The sequence below is a fragment of the Scyliorhinus torazame genome, chromosome 6 (genome assembly GCF_047496885.1).
Source record: "Scyliorhinus torazame isolate Kashiwa2021f chromosome 6, sScyTor2.1, whole genome shotgun sequence".
NCBI lineage: Eukaryota > Metazoa > Chordata > Chondrichthyes > Carcharhiniformes > Scyliorhinidae > Scyliorhinus > Scyliorhinus torazame.
This window is the reverse complement of record NC_092712.1, coordinates 128,973,973-128,993,204: the sequence shown is the minus strand read 5'-3', so window position 1 is coordinate 128,993,204 and position 19,232 is coordinate 128,973,973. Positions and strand designations below refer to the sequence as shown.

Here is a 19,232-nt window from a genome sequence, read left to right as displayed (position 1 = left end):
ATAAGTCACAACGAAAACAGCCTCAAGTCCCTCAGCCTTTCCTCACAAGATCGTCCCTCCATACCAGGCAACATTCTGGTAAATCTCCTCTGCACCCTTTCCAATGCTTCCACATCCTTCCTATAATGCGGCGACAAGAATTGCACGCAATACTCCAAATGCGGCCGCACCAGAGTTTTGTACAGCTGCAACATGACCTCATGGCTCCGAAACTCAATCCCTCTACCAATAAAAGCTAACACACCGTACGCCTTCTTAACAACCCTCTCAACCTGGGTGGCAACTTTCAGGGATCTATGTACATGGACAACGAGATCTCTCTGCTCATCACACTGCCAAGAATCTTACCATTAGCCCAGTACTCTGTCTTCCTGTTACTCCTTCCAAAATGAATCACCTCACACTTTTCTGCATTAAACTCCATTTGCCACCTCTCAGCCCAGCGCTGCAGCTTATCTATGTCCCTCTGTAACTTGTAACATCCTTCCGCACTGTCCACAACTCCACCGACTTTAGTGTCATCTGAAAATTTACTCACCCATCCTTCTACGCCCTCCTCCAGGTCATTTATAAAAATGACAAAACAGCAGTGGCCCCAAAAAAGATCCTTCTGGTACACCACTAGTAACTGGACTCCAGTCTGAACACTTCCCATCAACCACCACCCTTTGTCTTTTTCCAGCTAGCCAATTTCTGATCCAAACTGCTAAATCACCCTGAATCCCATGCCTCCGTATTTTCTGCAGTAGCCTACCGTCCGTAGGGAACCTTATCAAACGCTTTACTGAAATCCATATACACCACATCAACTGCTTTAACCTCATCCACCTGTTTGGTCACCTTCTCAAAGAACTCAATAAGGTTTGTGAGGCACGACCTACCCTTCATAAAACCGTGTTGACTATCTCTAATCAGACTATTCCTTTCCAGATGATTATACATCCTATCTCTTATAAACCTTTCCAAGATTTTGCCCACAACAGAAGTAAAGCTCGCTGATCCAAATTTACCGGGGTTGTCTCTACTCCCCTTCTTGAACAAGGGGACATTTGCTATCCTCCAGTCTTCTGGCACTATTCCTGTAGACAAAGATGACTTAAAGATCAAAGGCTCAGCAATCTCCTTAGCTTACCAGAGAATCCTAGGATAAATCCCATCCAGCCCAAGGGACATAGCTATTTTCACACTTTCCAGAATTGCTAACACCTCCTCCTTATGAACCTTAAGCCCTTCTAGTCTAGTAGCCTGTATCTCAGTATTCTCCTCGACAACATTGTCCTTTTCCTGTGTGAATACTGACGAAAAATATTCATTTAGCATCTCTCTTATCTCCTCGGACTCCACGCACAACTTCCCACTACTGTCCTTGACTGGCCCTACTCTTTTTAAACAAACAGTTTTATTGAGGTATTTTTTGGCATTGTAAACAGTTACAGATAACAGAAATGTGCAAACATCAATATAAAGCCAATACTTCAATCAAACCATACACATGCTCGCTCCTCTCCCCTAGACACTACCCGCCTATTTATCCCTCCTACTCTACTCTAATCTCCCCCCTCGCCTCCCTCTTCCTCTCTCCCGCCCCCCCCCCCCCCCCCACCCCCTGCTGACGTTCACTCTCCCGCGAAGAAGTCGATGAATGGTTGCCACCTTCGGGCGAACCCCAGTACAGATCCCCTCAAGGCGAACTTAATTTTTTCCATACCCAGAAAACTTGACATGTCCGAAAGCCATAGTTCGGTCTTCGGGGGTTTTGAGTCCCTCCATGCCAGCAGTATTTGCCGCCGGGCTATTAGGGAAGCAAAGGCCATAACATCTGCCTCTTTCTCCCCCTGGACTCCCGGGTCTTCCGAAACCCCGAAAATTGCCACCCCTGGATTCATCATCGCCCTTGTTTTCAGCACCCGGGACATGACCCCCGCAAAACCCTCCCAGTACCCCCTAAGCTTAGGACATGCCCAAAACATGCGAACATCAATGAACGGACATCACGCGACAATCACCAGGCAGGAATGTTCCCTTCCAGTTGGGGAACACTTCAGCAGTCAAGGGCATTCAGCCTCTGATCTCCGGGTAAGCGTTCTCCAAGGCGGCCTTCAGGACGCGCGACAACGCAGAATCGCCGAGCAGAAGCTTATAGCCAAGTTCCATACACGAGTGCATTCCTCATGGAACATCCCTTTGGGGCAGCACGGTAGCATTGTGGATAGCACAATTGCTTCACAGCTCCAGGGTCCCAGGTTCGATTCCGGCTTGGGTCACTGTCTGTGCGGAGTCTGCACGTCCTCCCAGTGTCTGCGTGGGTTTCCTCCGGGTGCTCCGGTTTCCTCCCACAGTCCAAAGATGTGCAGGTTAGGTGGATTGGCCATGATAAATTGCCCTTAGTGTCCAAAATTGCCCTTGGTGTTGGGTGGGGTTACTGGGTTATGGGGATAGGATGGAGGTGTTGACCTTGGGTAGGGTTCTCTTTCCAAGAGCCGGTGCAGACTCGATGGGCCAAATGGCCTCCTTCTCCACTGTAAATTCTATGATCTGTTCCTCAAACGGGACCTGGGATTCATGTCGCATTACATTCATCCCCCACCATCTGGCCTGTGAAATCCTACCAACTGTCCTGGCTTGACACAATTCACACCTCTTTAACCTGGGGTTACCCCATCTCTGGATCTGTAAAGATTTAATCACCTGCTAATGCTCGCATTCCAAGCATTGTCTGGCATCTTTGAATCTGTCTATATATATGTTTCTGGAACATACCTCTTCATTCACCTGAGGAAGGAGCAGCGCTCCGAAAGCTAGTGACATCAAAACAAACCTGTTGGACTTTAACCTGGTGTTGTAAGACTTCTTACTGTGCTCACCCCAGTCCAACGCTGGCATCTCCACACCAAAGAATTTGCTCATCCGAGCTACCGTCATGTGGGCCCGGTGAACAACCTTAAATTGAATCAGGCCGAGCCTGACATGTTGCGGTTGAGTTTACCCTACTCAGAGCTTCCGCCCACAGCCCACCCTCCATCTCCCCGCCAAACTCCTCCTCCCATTTGAGTTTCAGTTCCTCCGTCTGGGACTCTTCCCCTTCATGAGCACCTTGTAGATATCCGAGACTCTACCCTCTCCTCCTTCTCCTCTAGAGACTATTCTGCCCTGCATCCCTATAGGCGGGAGGCGTGGGAAGGATGGGGCCTGTCTGCGTACTAAGTCCCGCATCTGTAAGTACCTAAAGTCAATTCCCCTTACCAGCCCAAATTTCTCCTCCAAGCCCCTCAAACGTGCAAGGCTCCCCTCCAGGAACATATCGCCCAGCCTCCCCACCCCCGCCCGCCGCCATGTTCGAAACCCTCCATCCATGTTCCCGGGGGCGAATTGATGGTCATCACATATTAGAGCCCAGACAGACGCACCCCCCCCCCCCCACATGCCTCCTCCACTGGCCCCCACCGCCCCCACTACCGGGCTGGTGAGGTACCTGGCCGGCGACAGCGGTAGGGGAGCTGTGACCAGGGCTGTCAAACTGGTGCCCCTGCACAAAGCCGCCTCCACTCGCTCCCAGATAGACCCCGTACCCACCATCCACTTCCTTATCATGGCTATGTTAGCCACCCAGTAGTAGTTGATCAGACTCGGCAATGCCAGTCCCCCCTCGCTGCGGCTCCTTTCAAGCATCGCCTTCTTCATCCGTGGGGATTTTCCCGCCCAGACAAAGCTCATGATGATTTTGCCAGTCCTTTTGAAGAAGGACCGTGGGATAAAGATCGGGAGGCACTGGAAGATGAACAGAAATCTAGGAAGGATTGTCATCTTTACAGTCTGCACCCTCCCCGCCAGTGACAGAGGGAGTGCATCCCATCTCCGAAACTCCCTTTTCATTTGTTCCACCACCCTAGTCAAATTTAACTTGTGCAACCTGCCCCAGTCTCGTGCCACCTGTATCCCCAAGTACCGGAAACTTTCCTCCACCAGCCTAAATGGCAGCTCCTTCAGTCTATTCTCCTGGCCCCTTGCCTGCACCACAAACATCTCACCATTGCCCCCAAATTGAGGGTAGCCGCCACCACCGGGCTCGTGGTATACCTCATTGGAGGGAGCGGCAGCGGCGCTGTTGCCAGTGCCTCCAGACTCGTATCCTCACAAGACACCATCTCCAGCCTCTTCCATGCCGCCCCCTCCCCCTCCATTACCCACTTGCGCACCATCGCCGCATTGGCGGCCCAGTAGTACCCGCAGAGGTTGGGCAGCGCCAGCCCCCCCCCCCCCCGCCCCCCCCATCCCTACTCCGCTCCAGGAACACCCTTCTCACCCTCGGAGTCATTCGCGCCCACATAAACCCCGTTATGCTCCTGTTGACCCGGCTAAAGGCGGCCTTCGGGATAAGAATGGAGAGGCACTGGAACAGGAACAAAAACCTTGGGAGCACCGTCATTTTGATTGACTGCACCCTACCCGCCAAGGACAGCGGCAACGCGTCCCACCTCTTGAACTCCTCCTCCATTTGCTCCACCAGCCTCGTGAAATTAAGTCTATGCAGGGCCCCCCAGCTCCTGGCCACCTGGACCCCCAAATATCTGAAGATCCTCTCCGCCCTTTTTAGTGGGAGCTCGTCAATCCCCCTCTCCTGGTCCCCTGGGTGAACCACGAACAACTCGCTCTTCCCCATGTTGAGCTTGTACCCAGAGAAATCCCTGAGCTCCCCGAGGGTCCTTATTACCTCAGGCATTCCCCCCACCGGGTCCGCCACATATAGCAGCAAGTCGTCCGCATAGAGCGACACCCTATGCTCCTCCCCACCCCGCACCAGCCTCCTCCAGTTCCTCGACTCCCTCAGTGCCATAGCCAGGGGTTCAATCGCCTGTGCGAAGAACAGGGTGGACCGGGGGTACCCCTGCCTCGTCCCTCGATGCAACCAAAAGTACTCAGACCTCCTCTTGTTCGTGGCAACACTTGCCATCGGGACCTCGTACAACAGCCTACCCCACCTGACGAACCCCTCCCCAAACCCGAACCTCTTCAGCACCTCCCACATGTACCCCCACTCTACCCTAGCAAAGGCCTTCGCCGCGTCCATCGCCGCCACTATCCCCGCCTCCCCCTCCCTCGCCGGCAACATAACAACGTTCAGGAGCCTCCGCACATTCGCGTTCAACTGCCTCCCCTTCATGAACTCCGTCTGGTCATTGTGGATGACCTGCGGCACCCAATCCTCAATTCTCGTTGCTAAGACCTTCGCCAGCACCTTGGCATCTACATTTAACAACAAAATCGGCCTGTAAGACCCACACTGCAGGGGATCCTTGTCCCACTTCAGGATCAAGGAGATCAGTGACCGGGACATCGTCGGGGGCAAAGCACCCCCCTCCCCATGTCTCATTGAAGGTCCTGACCAGCAACAGGCCCAACAGGTCCACATATCTCCTGTAAAATTCGACCGGGAAACCATCCGGCCCCGGTGCCTTCCCCGCCTGCATGCTCCCTATTCCTTTGGCCAGCTCCTCCAGCCCAATTGGGGCCCCTAATCCCACCACCAGTCACTCCTCCACCTTCAGGAACCTCAGTTGGTCCAGAAAGCAGCCCATCCCTCCCTCCCCCAGTGGGGGCTCGGCCCGATACAGTTCCTCATAGATGCCAACCTGTAGAAGCCAGGTATTTTGAATACAACTAGTATAGGTAAAAGATAGCTGTTTAAGCATAAATATTAAGCCCCAGTTTTAAATACCCATTTATACAGCATAATTCACTTTTACGGAGGTCCGTTGATCTGGCAAATGCATATTTTCAAAGTCAGTGTGACATTAAAACAGCACAGTTGCAAGACAATTTGACACTGCTTGTGCTAATTGTCAAGGACAAGGACTGAATACCATAGCAACATGAAAGCACCATTGTTCACAATGCAGATAACAGCTAAGTCAGAAAAGCTAATGTTGCACATTGAAGGTGGACGGCTTGCCATCAAATCAAATGTGTTTGAGTCTCACCCAAGCCAATTAGGATTATATTGGGGTGTGATTAGATGACTTAAGACAGATATGAAAGTGTATAACTGAAAAGCTTCCGCCCGCCATTTTAGTGTTGTCTGTCCTTAATTGCTGTCTTTAATTCTCTTAGTCTTTCTGTTAGTGAGTCTTTGTGTTATTGTGTTGTCTTTCTGTTAGTTTAGTCAGTTTTGTCCTTAATAGTCTTTCTGTTAGAGATGTCTTTTGGGGGTTCTGTCTTTGTGTTAGTCTGTGTCAGTGATGTAGTGTACTTTTGACATTGAGTTTGAGTTTAGCTGAAGATTAGCTCTCTCTCTCTTCATGTTTCATTTCCAGACTTTTGACCGTTTAAAAGTTACTTTCGAGCTGTCTGCCTAAGCAAAAAAGATAATGTCTGTAATTCTCTGAATGCTTCGAATTGTCTACGAATTGCCTTTTAAAATGACTTTCAAATTGTAATCAAGCAACTATAAATAAAACAATTCTTTTTGGCACCCGAAAAGTTTTAACTGCAAATTTCTGCTGAGTCCCAGCATTCGCAAAGTGCTACTGGTGACCGTATAGTGGAAATGATATAAATTCCTTCAACTTTACACAGTCGAATAATACTAGGAATCCAACAACTTGGCATAGTCCCAAAATATTACAAATCTTACAACTTGTCGTATTGCGCCAGGACTTTGATTCATCAACTAAGCTTCCCCCAAACGTGGCGTAGTTCGGCAGGTTAAGATCCCTTTCAATTAAAGATTCTAACAATTGGCGAGCCAGCCAGGAGTTAACATCCTATAAATTACAGATTCCAACACAACCCCACTCCGCACCACACTCCCTCCCCTATCCTTAACTCCCCCGATCTCCCTAGCTGCGTCTCGCTTCCGAAGCTGATGCGCCAGCATCCGACTTGCCTTTTCCCCATATTCATAAATCGCCCCCTGGGCCTTCCTCCACTGCGCCTCCGCCTTCCTGGTGGTCAACAGGTCGAATTCGACTTGGAGGCTATGCCTCTCCCTGAACAGTCCCCCCTCCGGCACCTCCGCATACCTCCGGTCTACCCTCACCATCTCCCCCACCAGCCTCTCCCTCTGCTCTCTCCTCTCCTTGTGGGCCCTAATGGAGATCAGCTCTCTCCTCCCCTCTCCAGGGGCTGGTTTAGCACACTGGGCTAAATCGCTGGCTTTTAAAGCAGACCAAGGCAGGCCAGCAGCACGGTTCAATTCCCGTACCAGCCTCCCTGAACAGGCGCCGGAATGCGGCGACTAGGGGCTTTTCACAGTAACTTCATTGAAGCCTACTCTTGACAATAAGCGATTTTCTTCTTTCTTTTTCTTCCCTAACCACCACCTTCAGCGCCTCCCAGACCATCCCCACTCGGACCTCCCCGTTATCGTTGGCCTCCAGGTATTTCTCTATGCTTCCTCGGACCCGCTCGCTCACCTCCTCGTCCGCCAACAGCCACACTCCAAGCGCAACAACGGCCGCTGGTCCCTCTCCTCCCCCAGCTCTAGGTCTACCCAATGCGGGGCGTGATCCGAAATGGCCATCACCGAGTACTCGGTATCCTCTACTCTCGCAATCAGCGACCTGCTCATAACAAAAAACTCGTTCCGGGAATAGGCCTTATGAACGTGCGAGAAGAATGAAAATTCCCTAGCCCCCGGCCTTGCAAATCTCCATGGGTCCAACCCTCCCATCTGGTCCATAAACCCCCTCAGCACTTTAGCCGCAGCCGACCTCCTACCCGTCCTAGACCTGAAGCGATCCAGTGCCGGATCCAACACCGTGTTAAAGTCCCCCCCCCCCCCCCATTATCAGGCCCCCCACTACCACATCCGGGATCTGACCCACCATGAGCCGCATAAAACCCGCATCGTCCCAGTTTGGGGCGAACGCGTTGACCAGCACCACCCTCACCCCTTGCAGCTTACCACTTACCATTACGTACTTGCCGCCATTGTCTGTCACAATGCTCGACGCCTCGAACGACACCCTCTTTCCCACCAAGATCGCCGCCGCCCCCCCCCCCGATTTTTAGCATCCAGCCCCGAATGAAACACCTGGCCTACCCACCCCTTCCTCACTCTTACCTGGTCTGCAACCTTCAGGTGTGTCTCCTAGAGCATGACCACATCCGCCTTCAGCCCCTTCAGGTGCGCGAACACCCGGGCCCGCTTAACTGGCCCATTCAGTCCCCTTACGTTCCAGGTTATCAGCCAGATCAGGGGTCTACCCGCCCCCCTGCCCCGCCGACTAGCCATAACCCCTCCTTGGCAAGCCATGCGCCCGCGCCCCACCCCCACCCGTTCCCCACGGCGGCAGACCCCCGTCCCAACCCCCTCCCCCTCTACTCGCTCCAGCTCCTCCTTGACCATACCAGCAGCAACCCGGCCCCCCCACACCCCTCTCCTCCACTCCACCAGGACCCCTCCTAGCTGCATTGCTCCCCCCATTGCACTCCTGCAAGTCAGCTGACTCCTGCTGAACCCGGCCGCTCCTTCGACTCCTCCCATTGTGGGACTTCCCCTCCCCCTCCATTACCCACCCTCAGGCTCTCCGCCTCCCCCTTCCACCCCAAGCGTGGGAAAAAACACACATTTCCCCACTTCCTCCAGCGCGGGAAAAAGCCCGCGCTTTCCACCTGCCCGGGCCGCCTCCTCTGGCGCAGCTCCTTTTACAGGCCCAGTCCCCTCACCCCCAACTCGGGACTCCCCCCTCGGGCCTCCCCCTCCCCCGCCGGGCCCCATCCCCCCCCCCCTACTGGCCATCCACCACCTACTCCGTTTACTTGCCCCCCTCCAAGAGCCCACCCGACAGACCCAACCAAAACAGTGCCCAACCCACCCTAACCACCCACACCGAACTAAACATAAACAAGAACAAAGAACCACCCCCCATAAATTGTCACACACCAACAGCATTCCCCGACCCCCCATCCCGACCCTCAGTTTGTGTCCAGCTTCTCGGCCTGAACAAAAGCCCACGCCTCCTCCGGGGACTCAAAATAATGGTGCCGGTCCTTGTAGGTGAACCACAGATGCGCCGGCTGCAGCATGCCAAACTTCACCCCCTTCCTGTGTAGCACTGCCTTCGCCCGGTTGTACCCGGCCCTCTTGTTCGCCACCTCCGTGCTCCAGTCCTGATATATTCGAACCTCTGCGTTCTCCCACCTGCTGCTCCTCTTTCTTGGCCCACCTGAGTACGCACCGATCAGCAAACCGATGAAATACTCGTTAGCCTTGGGCCTCCTCGCCAGCACTCTATGGGCCCGTTCCAGCTCCAGGGGCCCCTGGAAGGACCCCGCTCCCATCAGCGAGTCTCACATGGTGCCCACATAGGCCCCCACGTCCGACCCCTCCGGGAGGACCAGGATCCGCAGATTCTTCTGCCTCGACCGATTCTCCATCTCCTCAAACCGTTCCTGCCATTTCTTGTGGAGCGCCTCGTGCGCCTCCACCTTTATCGCTAGGCTCAAGATCTCGTCCTCGTTATCTCAGTCCAAAGATGTGCAGTTTAGGTGGATTGGCCATGCTAAATTGCCCATTGTGTCCAAAATTGCCCTTAGTGTTGGGTGGAGGTGTGGACTTTGGGTTGGGTGCTCTTTCCAAGAGCCAGTGCAGACTTGATGGGCCAAATGGCCTCCTTCTGCACTGTAAATTCTGTGAATTCTATGAACTATCTGAGATATTTTGTCGGACCTCGCGGATCGCCATCCCCTGGGCCGTCTGGGTCTCCAGCAGCTTATCAATAGAAGCCTTCATCGGCTCCAGAAGGTCCGCCTTGAGCACCCTGATGCAGCGCTGGATAACCTCGGAAGAAGCTCCTGCGCCCACTGCATCCACGCTGCCTGGTCCCTGCCCGTCGCCATCTTGCTCTTCTTCCCTCGCACTGTCTTTGGCTTCACCACCACTTTTTTTAGTCGCCCCGCTCCAGGTCCAAGCCATACACTGTCGGGGGAATGTTGCAGTCTTCTTCCCACACCGGGAAATGTCGAAAAAAATCCCATTGGGGGCCCTGAAAAGAGCCCAAAAGTCCGTTCCAAGCGGCTTTGCTCCGCAATTTTACAATTGCCTGACAGTTATGAAATTCTTTCAGCTTGTTTGGATGAGAGTGGGGGCTGCATGGTGGGTGAGCTGGTTAGCCATGGCACCGTGGTACAAAATAAAAGTACTGGTAATAGGGACAGCATAGTCAGGGGGATTGACTACTCTCTGCTGCAAAGAGCTAGAATCTAGAAGGCCATGCTGCATGCCCTTTGCCAGGGTTTGGGACATTTTCTCAGGGTTGGAGATTGAGGGGGAGTGGATTACTAGTCTATGCAGTTACCAATGATACAGCGGGACAGTGTCTAGCATTGTGTGGAGTTTTCACATTTTCCCCGTGTCTGCATGGGTTTCCTTCCACAATCCAAAGATGCGCAGGTTACATAGAGTTACAGGGTAATGGGCATAGGGCAGGGGAGTGGGCCTAGCCAGGGTTCTCTTTCAGGGGGTCAGTGCAGACAAGCCACATCAGACAAGGGCCATTATATTTCTGTTTTGTGTAGTGCTATATATCAATTGGAGGGACAAGTGTGTGCAGATATTTTTTTTTTAAGCAATACTAATACATCTGGACATAGATTCTCCTTCCCATTATATCACTGACAATTAAAATAATGGGTTACATTTACATTAGGATTATAAAACCTAGGCTGTAGTGCTGAGGGGTGCATATTCTTAACATGATGAAAGAGAAATATAAATTATCAAGCAACAAGCATGATGGGCTGCACTTTTGCTGTTATTTCTTAGGTGGGTCCACTAAAATAGTTTAATGATAAAATGGAACAAATTTTCTAGAAAAGAAAATCAAATTAAGCATTTGAGGAAATGGCCATGAGACAGCAATACTTTCTAACTATTTTCTTACTAAATGTTTAACTGAGTGTCATGGGAGTGTCCCTTTAAGAAATGCGTGTCTTATCAAATGGCTTCAGTGATGTCATTGGGTGGGTGGAGCCAGGCTGTGGCTCTGGGTTATACTTTCGTTATGAGCTGGCTATGACTCTTGAGTTTTACTTTCATTTACACAGTTGGAAGCTGGATTCAGACAAAGAAGGTTTCTCATGTCACTCTCTCTCTCTCTGCATGTTAAAAGGTGTCCAGATCACTTGATAATTTAAAAGTGATAACTGTTTTCTGGAAAGAACTCAAACCTACTGTGTTGGTAACAAACCACAAAGTGACAAGTGAACAAAGTATCTGAAATTTCATTAAATTTTTGAACTCAACATATTCTCCCCGTGTCTGCATGGGTCTCACCCCCACAAAGCAACAAGATTTGCAGGGTAGGTGAATTGGCCACGCTAAATTGCCCCTTAATTGAAAAAATATCAGTAAATGTCAAACTTGCAAATGAAAATCTGATTTTCTTTTCAATGCAAGATTGAGATTTCAGATATGTAATCTAATTTTATAATAAAATAGGTTGAGTTTCTATATGAAATTTCATTCAATTTTTGAACTCAACATATTCTTTGCTGAATTCTAAACTGCTTCTAATCCTCAGGTCTACTGTTTTTTCTGGCCAATTTGTCTGCCTCTTCCTTGAATCTAATACCATCTCTTATTAGCCATGGTTTGGCCACCTTTCCTGTTTTTTTGCACCTGACATGAACAACTGATGCGGTCCACCCATGCGTTCATTGAATGTTTACCGTTGCCCATCCACCGTCACCCCCTTTAAGTAACATTCCCCAATCCATCATAGCCAACTCGTGCATCATACCAGCATAGATTCCTTTAGATTCAGGATCCTAGTCTCCGAATTAAGTACATCATTCTCCATCTTGATGAAGAATTATATCATATTATAGTCGCTCATCCCCCAAGGGGCCTTTGCACAACTAGATGGCCAATTATTCATTTTTCATTATACAATACTCAGCCCAGATGGCCTGTTCTTTAGTTGGTTACTTAACATATGAGTCCAGAAAACCATCCTTTACACACTGCAGGAATTTCCCCTCTACAGTATTGTTACTAATTTGATTTGCCCAATCTGTATACAGATTAAAGTCACACATAATTGCAGGTATTACTTTTTACTTGAGTTTCGAATTTCATGTTTAATGCCATCACCAACATCACTACAGTTTGAGGGTCTATATAAAACCCCCACTAATGTTTTTTGCCCCTTGGTCTTTTCTCAGCTCTACCCATAAAGATTCCACATCGTCAGAGCCAATATCCTTCCTCACTATTGTATTAATTTCCTCTTTAACCAGCAAAGCAATCCCACAGCTTTTTCCTTGTCTGTCCTTCCAAAATGCTGAACACCCCTGAAGGCTCGTCTTTTCAACATTCCTTATCCCATTTTCATTATATTTTACTGTGGCCTGCTTGATTCTGGGCCTTCTGCAAGTCACTCTTCTTATTTGTCTTTTGTTCTTGTCCGTGTTTCCTTGCGTAGGTTGCTGCTGCTGCCCCCTCCTCTCCGCCCCCACCATTTTAGTTTAAATCCTCGAGAATACTGACGTATTCCTCGGGCCTGCTGCAATCCATTGTATTTCATGGCACATCTACTGTCATTCTCAATAATCTGCATGTGATTTGTCCAGAGGCCAATGTCACAACTTCAAAAATCACCTAGCCAGTGGGTGGTGATTTAGGAAAGTAGTCACGAACACCTTCAAAAGAAAATATTACCCATCCCCAGAAAATCACAAAACAACTATCCAGTTACTTGTAACAAGAAGATCATCCCCTCTAAATGTACCAGTGCAAAATGTCCCCCAAAAGGATTTCTAAGCGTGGCTTAATTGCGATCCGGATCGCACCCAACCACTCCAGCAGGAAACATACCTTATTTCCCTTTGGAGGCCACAAATTAATCTTTACATTTTAGACTTTTGATTAACTGAAAAATTTAATTTAATTCAAACTCAATCGTTGAACTTGAACTGAAGAAGTCAACTAGAGATAAAGCAAAGAGCCAATGGCGCCCATCACATGGCATACTTGAGTGTCCTGCCTGGCAGCTAGAGGCATGATGATCCTACTGTAGATAATACAAAGGAGATCAACCAAGATTGGAGCAGCAGGACACACCAAGCTCAGTGTTATTGAATTCCATGACAAAGGAAAATATTAAGCTGTCAACAATACAAAGGATCCAGAGATCAAAGAGTACAAAAGATCTTAGGTAATTTTGACTAGGACAAATTCTATTAATGTGGGCAGATCTCAAAACCAGATTTGAGACTTTCAGTGAAACGTAAGGAGAATGGTGCTGCAACAATGTATTTAAAGACCTTTGAGAGTTTGGAAATCAGAAGCCAGTTAGAAAAAGTGAAAATATTGAGTCTGGTTTGTTTCAGCTGGGCTAGTGACAATTTCTCAAAACGATGTGTAGTGTCCAAGGTCAACGAGAGGTCAACAAAATATTGGTGAGTATGGAGTCAAGAAGAGGCATTTGACTGGTCAGAGCTGAATTGAAAGAGGTTCAGGGGTCAGGTAGTCAACTCAGAGGTAATAATGAGTTTGTGAGGGGAGAGTGGAGAAATGGCGAAATGAGTTGATTTAGGAGGGCAGGAGGCAGTAATGATCAAGTGGATTTCCTCAAGAAGGTGGTGAGCTCCTGACATGTCCTCTCATCAAAAGGGATGAGGTCCTAAAAGCAGAATACAGGGAGCTAGGAAGAAAGTTAAGAAATCAGACCTCCACTGTAGTGATCTCAGAATTACTACCGGTGCAACGTGCTAGCCAGAGTAGAAATGACAGGATATATAGGATGAATACATGGCTGAAGAGATGGTATCAGGGAGATGGTTTCAGATGCCTGGAGCATTGGGACCAGTTCTGAGGGAGGTGGGGCATCAAACTGGGCGGGTTACACCTGGGCAGGACCAGGATTGATGTCCATGGGGTGCTATTTGCTAGAGCAGTTGGGGAGAGTTTAAACTAATATGCCAGGGGGGTGGGAACCTTTGCAAGGTGTCAGAGAAAGAGGGAGCAAGAACAAAAACAAAAGGTAGAACAGTGAATAAGAAAATTGATAGATGGAGAAACCAAGGGCTAAATTCAAACTGGGCAATAGAGAAAAATACTGGGTGCAAGACAAACAATATGAAAAAGACAAACTTAAAGACTCTGTGCCCATGCACGGAGCATTTGCAATAAAGCGGATGAACTAATCGCACAGACAGATATAAATAGGTATGATATAATTGGGGTTACGGAGACATAGCTGCAGGGTGACCAAGGATGGGAACGGAATGTCCCAGGGTTTTCAGTATTTAGGAAGGACAGGCATAAAAGAAACGGTGGGGGTGTGGCACTGCTGGTTAAAGAGGAAATTAACACAGTAGTGAGAAAGGATATTAGCTCTGACAATGTGGAATCTGTATGGGTAGAGTTGAGAAATACCATGGGGCAAAAAACATTAGTGGGTGTCATATATAGACAAAAGGGAATAGCGGGATCATGGGCGATTTTAATCTTGACATAGATTGGGCAAATCAAATTAGCCAAAATGCTGGAGGAGGAAGAATTCCTGGATGTGTATACGTGATGGGTAATGAACCAGGACAGGTGTTAGATTTGGAGGTAAGTGAGCACTTTGGTGATAGTGACCACAATTCGATTACCTTTACTTTAGTGATGGAAAGGGATAGGTATATACCGCAGGACAAGAGTTATATCTGGGGGAAAGGCAATGATGATGCGATGAGGCAAGACTTAGGATGCATCGGGCGGAGAGGAAAACTTCAGGGGATGGGCACAATGGAAATGTGGAGCTTGTTCAAGGAACAACTACTGCGTGTCCTTGATATGTACCTGTCAGGCAGGGAGGAAGTGGTCAAGCAAGGGAACCGTGGTTTACTAAAGCAGTCAAAACACTTGTCAAGAGGAAAAAGGAGGCTTATGTAAAGATGAGACATGAAGGTTCGGTTAGGGCGCTCGAGAGTTACAAGTTAGCTAGGAAGGACCTAAAGAGAGAGCTAAGAAGAGCCAGGAGGGGACATGAGAAGTCTTTGGCAGGTAGGATCAAGGATAACCCTAAAGCTTTCTAAAGATATGTCAGGAATAAAAGAATGACTAGGGTCAGAGTAGGGCCAGTCAAGGACAGTAGCGGGAAGTTGTGCGTGGAGTCCGAGGAGATAAGAGAGATGCTAAATGAATATTTTTCGTCAGTATTCACACAGGAAAAAGATAATGTTGTCGAGGAGAATACTGAGATTCAGGCTACTACACTAGAAGAGCTTGAGGTTCATAAGGAGGTAGTGTTAGCAATTCTGGAAAGTGTGAAAATAGATACGTCCCCTGGGCCGGATGAGATTTATCCTAGGATTCTCTGGGAAGCGAAGGAGGCGATTGCTGAGCCTTTGGCTTTGATCTATCGGTCAGCTTTGTCTACAGGAATAGTGCCAGAAGACTGGAGGATAGCAAATGTTGTCCCCTTGTTCAAGAAGGGGAGTAGAGACAACCCCGGTAACTATAGACCAGTGAGCCTTACTTCTGTTGTGGACAAAATCTTGGAAAGGTTTATAAGAGATAGGATGTATAATCATCTGGAAAGGAATAATTTGATTAGAGATAGTCAACACGGTTTTGTGAAGGGTAGGTCATGCCTCACAAACCTTATTGAGTTCTTTGAGAAGGTGACCAAACAGGTGGATGAGGGTAAAGCAGTTGATGTGGTGTATATGGATTTCAGTAAAGCGTTTGATAAGGTTCCCTACAGTAGGCTACTGTAGAAAATACGGAGGCATGGGATTCAGGGTGATTTAGCAGTTTGGATCAGAAATTGGCTAGCTGGAAAAAGACAAAGGGTGGTGGTTGATGGGAAATGTTCAGACTGCAGTCCAGTTACTAGTGGTGTACCACAAGGATCTGTTTTGGGGCCACTGCTGTTTGTCATTTTTATAAATGACCTAGAGAAGGGCGTAGAAGGATGGGTGAGTAAATTTGCAGATGACACTAAAGTGTCATGGACAGTGTGGAAGGATGTTACAAGTTAGAGGGACATAGATAAGCTGCAGCGCTGGGCTGAGAGGTGGCAAATGGAGATTAATGCAGAAAAGTGTGAGGTCATTCATTTTGGAAGGAATAACAGGAAGACAGAGTACTGGGCTAATCGTAAGATTCTTGGCAGTGTGGATGAGCAGAGAGATCTCGGTGTCCATGTACATAGATCCCTGAAAGTTGCCACCCAGGTTGAGAGGGTTGTTAAGAAGGCGTATGGTGTGTTAGCTTTTATTGGCAGAGGGATTGAGTTTCGGAGCGATGAGGTCATGTACATTAACATTAAAAGTTTATTGGATAAACATATGGATGATAATGGCATAGTGTAGGTTAGATGGCTTTTGTTTCGGTGCAACATCGTGGGCCGAAGGGCCTGTACTGCGCTGTATTGTTCTATGTTCTATGTTGCAGCTGTACAAAACTCTGGTGCGGCCGCATTTGGAGTATTGCGTGCAATTCTGGTCGCCACATTATAGGAAGGATGTGGAAGCATTGGAAAGGGTGCAGAGGAGATTTACCAGAATGTTGCCTGGTATGGAGGGACGATCTTATGAGGAAAGGCTGAGGGACTGGAGGCTGTTTTCGTTAGAGAGGTTAAGAGGTGACTTAATTGAGGCATACAAGATGATCAGAGGATTGGATAGGGTGGACAGGGAGAGCCTTTTTCCTCGGATGGTGATGTCTAGCACGAGGGGACATAGCTTTAAATTGAGGGGAGATAGATATAGGACAGATGTCAGAGGTAGGTTCTTTACTCCGAGAGTAGTAAGGGCGTGGAATGCCCTGTCTGCAACAGTAGCGGACTCGCCAACACTAAAGGCATTCAAATGGTCATTGGATTGACATATGGATGATAAGGGAATAGTGTAGATGGGCTGTAGAGTGGTTTCACAGGTCGGCGCAACATTGAGGGCCCAAGGGCCTGTACTGCGCTGTAATGTTCTATGATCCATGTTTTATGGTTTTCTTGACCGATATGTGGAGGAACCAACTAGAGAGCAGGCCATCTTAGACTGGGTACTGGGTACTGTGTAATGAGAAGGGAATCGTTGTCAATCTGGCTGTACGAGAGCCCTTGGGGATGAGCGACCATAACAAAGAAGGGGCGTAAAGTTGTTGATTCGGAGACTAGGCTGCTGAATCTTAATAAAGGGAACTATGAAGATATGAGGCATGAGTTGGCCTTAATAGATTGGGGAGAGTTATTTAAAGGGATGACGGTGGATAGATAATGGCAAACATTCAAGGAATGCTTGGGGGAACTGCAACAACTGTTCATTCCTGTCTGGCACAAAAGCAAATTGGGTAAGTGGGCCAATCCATGGCTCACAAAGGAAATTAGAGATAGTATCCGATCCAAGGAAGAAGCATACAGAATTCATCAAAGAAGGACAAAGGGATTGATTAAGAAGGGGAAAGTACAGTACAAAAGGAAGCTTGCAGGGAACATAAAGACTGACACTAAGAGTTTCTATAGATATGGACGAGAAAGAGATTGGTAAAGAGAAATGTAGCCCCCTGCAGACAGAAACAGTGGAATGCATAATAAGGGACAAAGAAATGGCTGAGAAATTGAATACATATTTTGTTTCTTTCTTCACAAAAGAGGACACAAATCAGATACCAGAAATGCTGGAAAATGAAAGGTTTAGTGAGGGGGAAGAACTGAGGGAGATCAACATTAGAAGAGAAATGGTGCTGGGAAAATTGATGGGATTTAAGGCGGATAAATCTCCAGGGCCTGAGAATTTTCATCCCAGAGTGCTTAAGGAGATGGCTCTGGAAATAGTGGACACATTAGTGATCATCTTCCGGGATTCTATAGACTCTGGAACTGTCCCTGCAGATTAGAGCGTAGCTTACGTCACTCCGATATTCAAAAAGGGCGATAGCGAGAAAGCAGGGAATTTTCAACCAGTAAGCCTAACATCGATAGGGGGAAAATGCTTGAATCCATTATCAAGGACTTTATTGTGGAACATTGAGAAAGCACTGGCAGGATCAGTCAGAGTCAGCATGGATTTATGAAGGAAAAATCACGCTGGACAAATCTGTTGGAATTCTTTGAAGATGTAACCAGTACAGTTGACAAGGTGGAGCCAGCTGATGTGGTATATTTGGACTTTCAGAAGGCGTTTGACAAAGTCCCACATAAGAGATTATTGTGTAAAATTAAAGCGCATGGGAATGGGGGAAATGTATTGAGGTAGATAGAAAACTGGTTGCAGAGAGAAAACAAAGAGTAGGGATTAATGGGTCCTTTTCAAATTGGCAGGCAGTAACTACTGAGGTACCACAGGGATAGGTGCTGGCACCCCAGCTATTCACAATATGTATCAATGATTTGGATGAGGGAGCAAAGTGTAATATTTCAAAGTTTGCAGATGATGCCAAGTTAGGTCGGAGGGTGAATTGTGACGAGGATGCAGGGATCCTACAGCATAATCTGGACAGGTTGGGCGAGTGGGCAAACCAATGGCAGATGCAGTATAATTTGGATAAGTGTGAGGTTATTCATTTTGGAAGCAAAAACAGGAAGGCAGATTACTACCTGAATGGTTGTAAATTGGGAGAGGGAGTGTGCAGCAGGACCTGGGTGTCCTTGTGCACCAGTCATTGAAGATAAGCATGCAGGTGCAGCAGGCGGTAAAGAAGGCTAATGATATGTTGGCCTTCATTGCAAGAGGCTTCGAGTATTGAAACAGGGATGTGTTGCTGCAACTATACAGGGCCTTGGTGAGGCAACACCTGTGGTATAGTGTGCAGTTTTGGTCTCCTTCTCGGAGGAAGGGTGTTCTTGCTCTTGACGGAGTGCAGCAAAGGTTTACCAGACTGATCCAGGGATGGCAGGACTGTCATATGTGGAGAGATTGACTAGGTTGAGATTGTTCTCGCTGGAGTTCAGAAGAATGAGGGGGGATCTCAGAGACTTATAAAATTTAACGGGACTAGACAGGATAGATGTTACCAATGATGGGTGTGTCCAGAACCAGGGGTCACAGTCTGAGGATTCAGGGTAAACCATTTCAGACAGATATAAGGAGACATTTCTTCACACAGAGTGGTGAGCCTGTGGAATTCATTACCACAGGAAGTAGTTGATGCTAAAAGTTTGAATATATTCAAGAGGTGGATAGATATAGCACTTGGAGAGAATGGGATGAAAGGCTATGGGGAGAAAGCAGGATTAGGCTATTGAATTGGATGATCAGCCATGATCACGATGAATGGCGGAGCAGGCTCGAGGGGCCAA

General features: G+C 48.3%; 1 protein-coding gene across 1 annotated transcript in view; it reads right to left on the bottom strand.

The window, feature by feature from the left end:
• The window catches only part of vopp1b (VOPP1 WW domain binding protein b), a 109,826-nt gene that overhangs the window by 9,885 nt on the left and 80,709 nt on the right, over window positions 1–19,232 (bottom strand). The window lies entirely within an intron of this gene.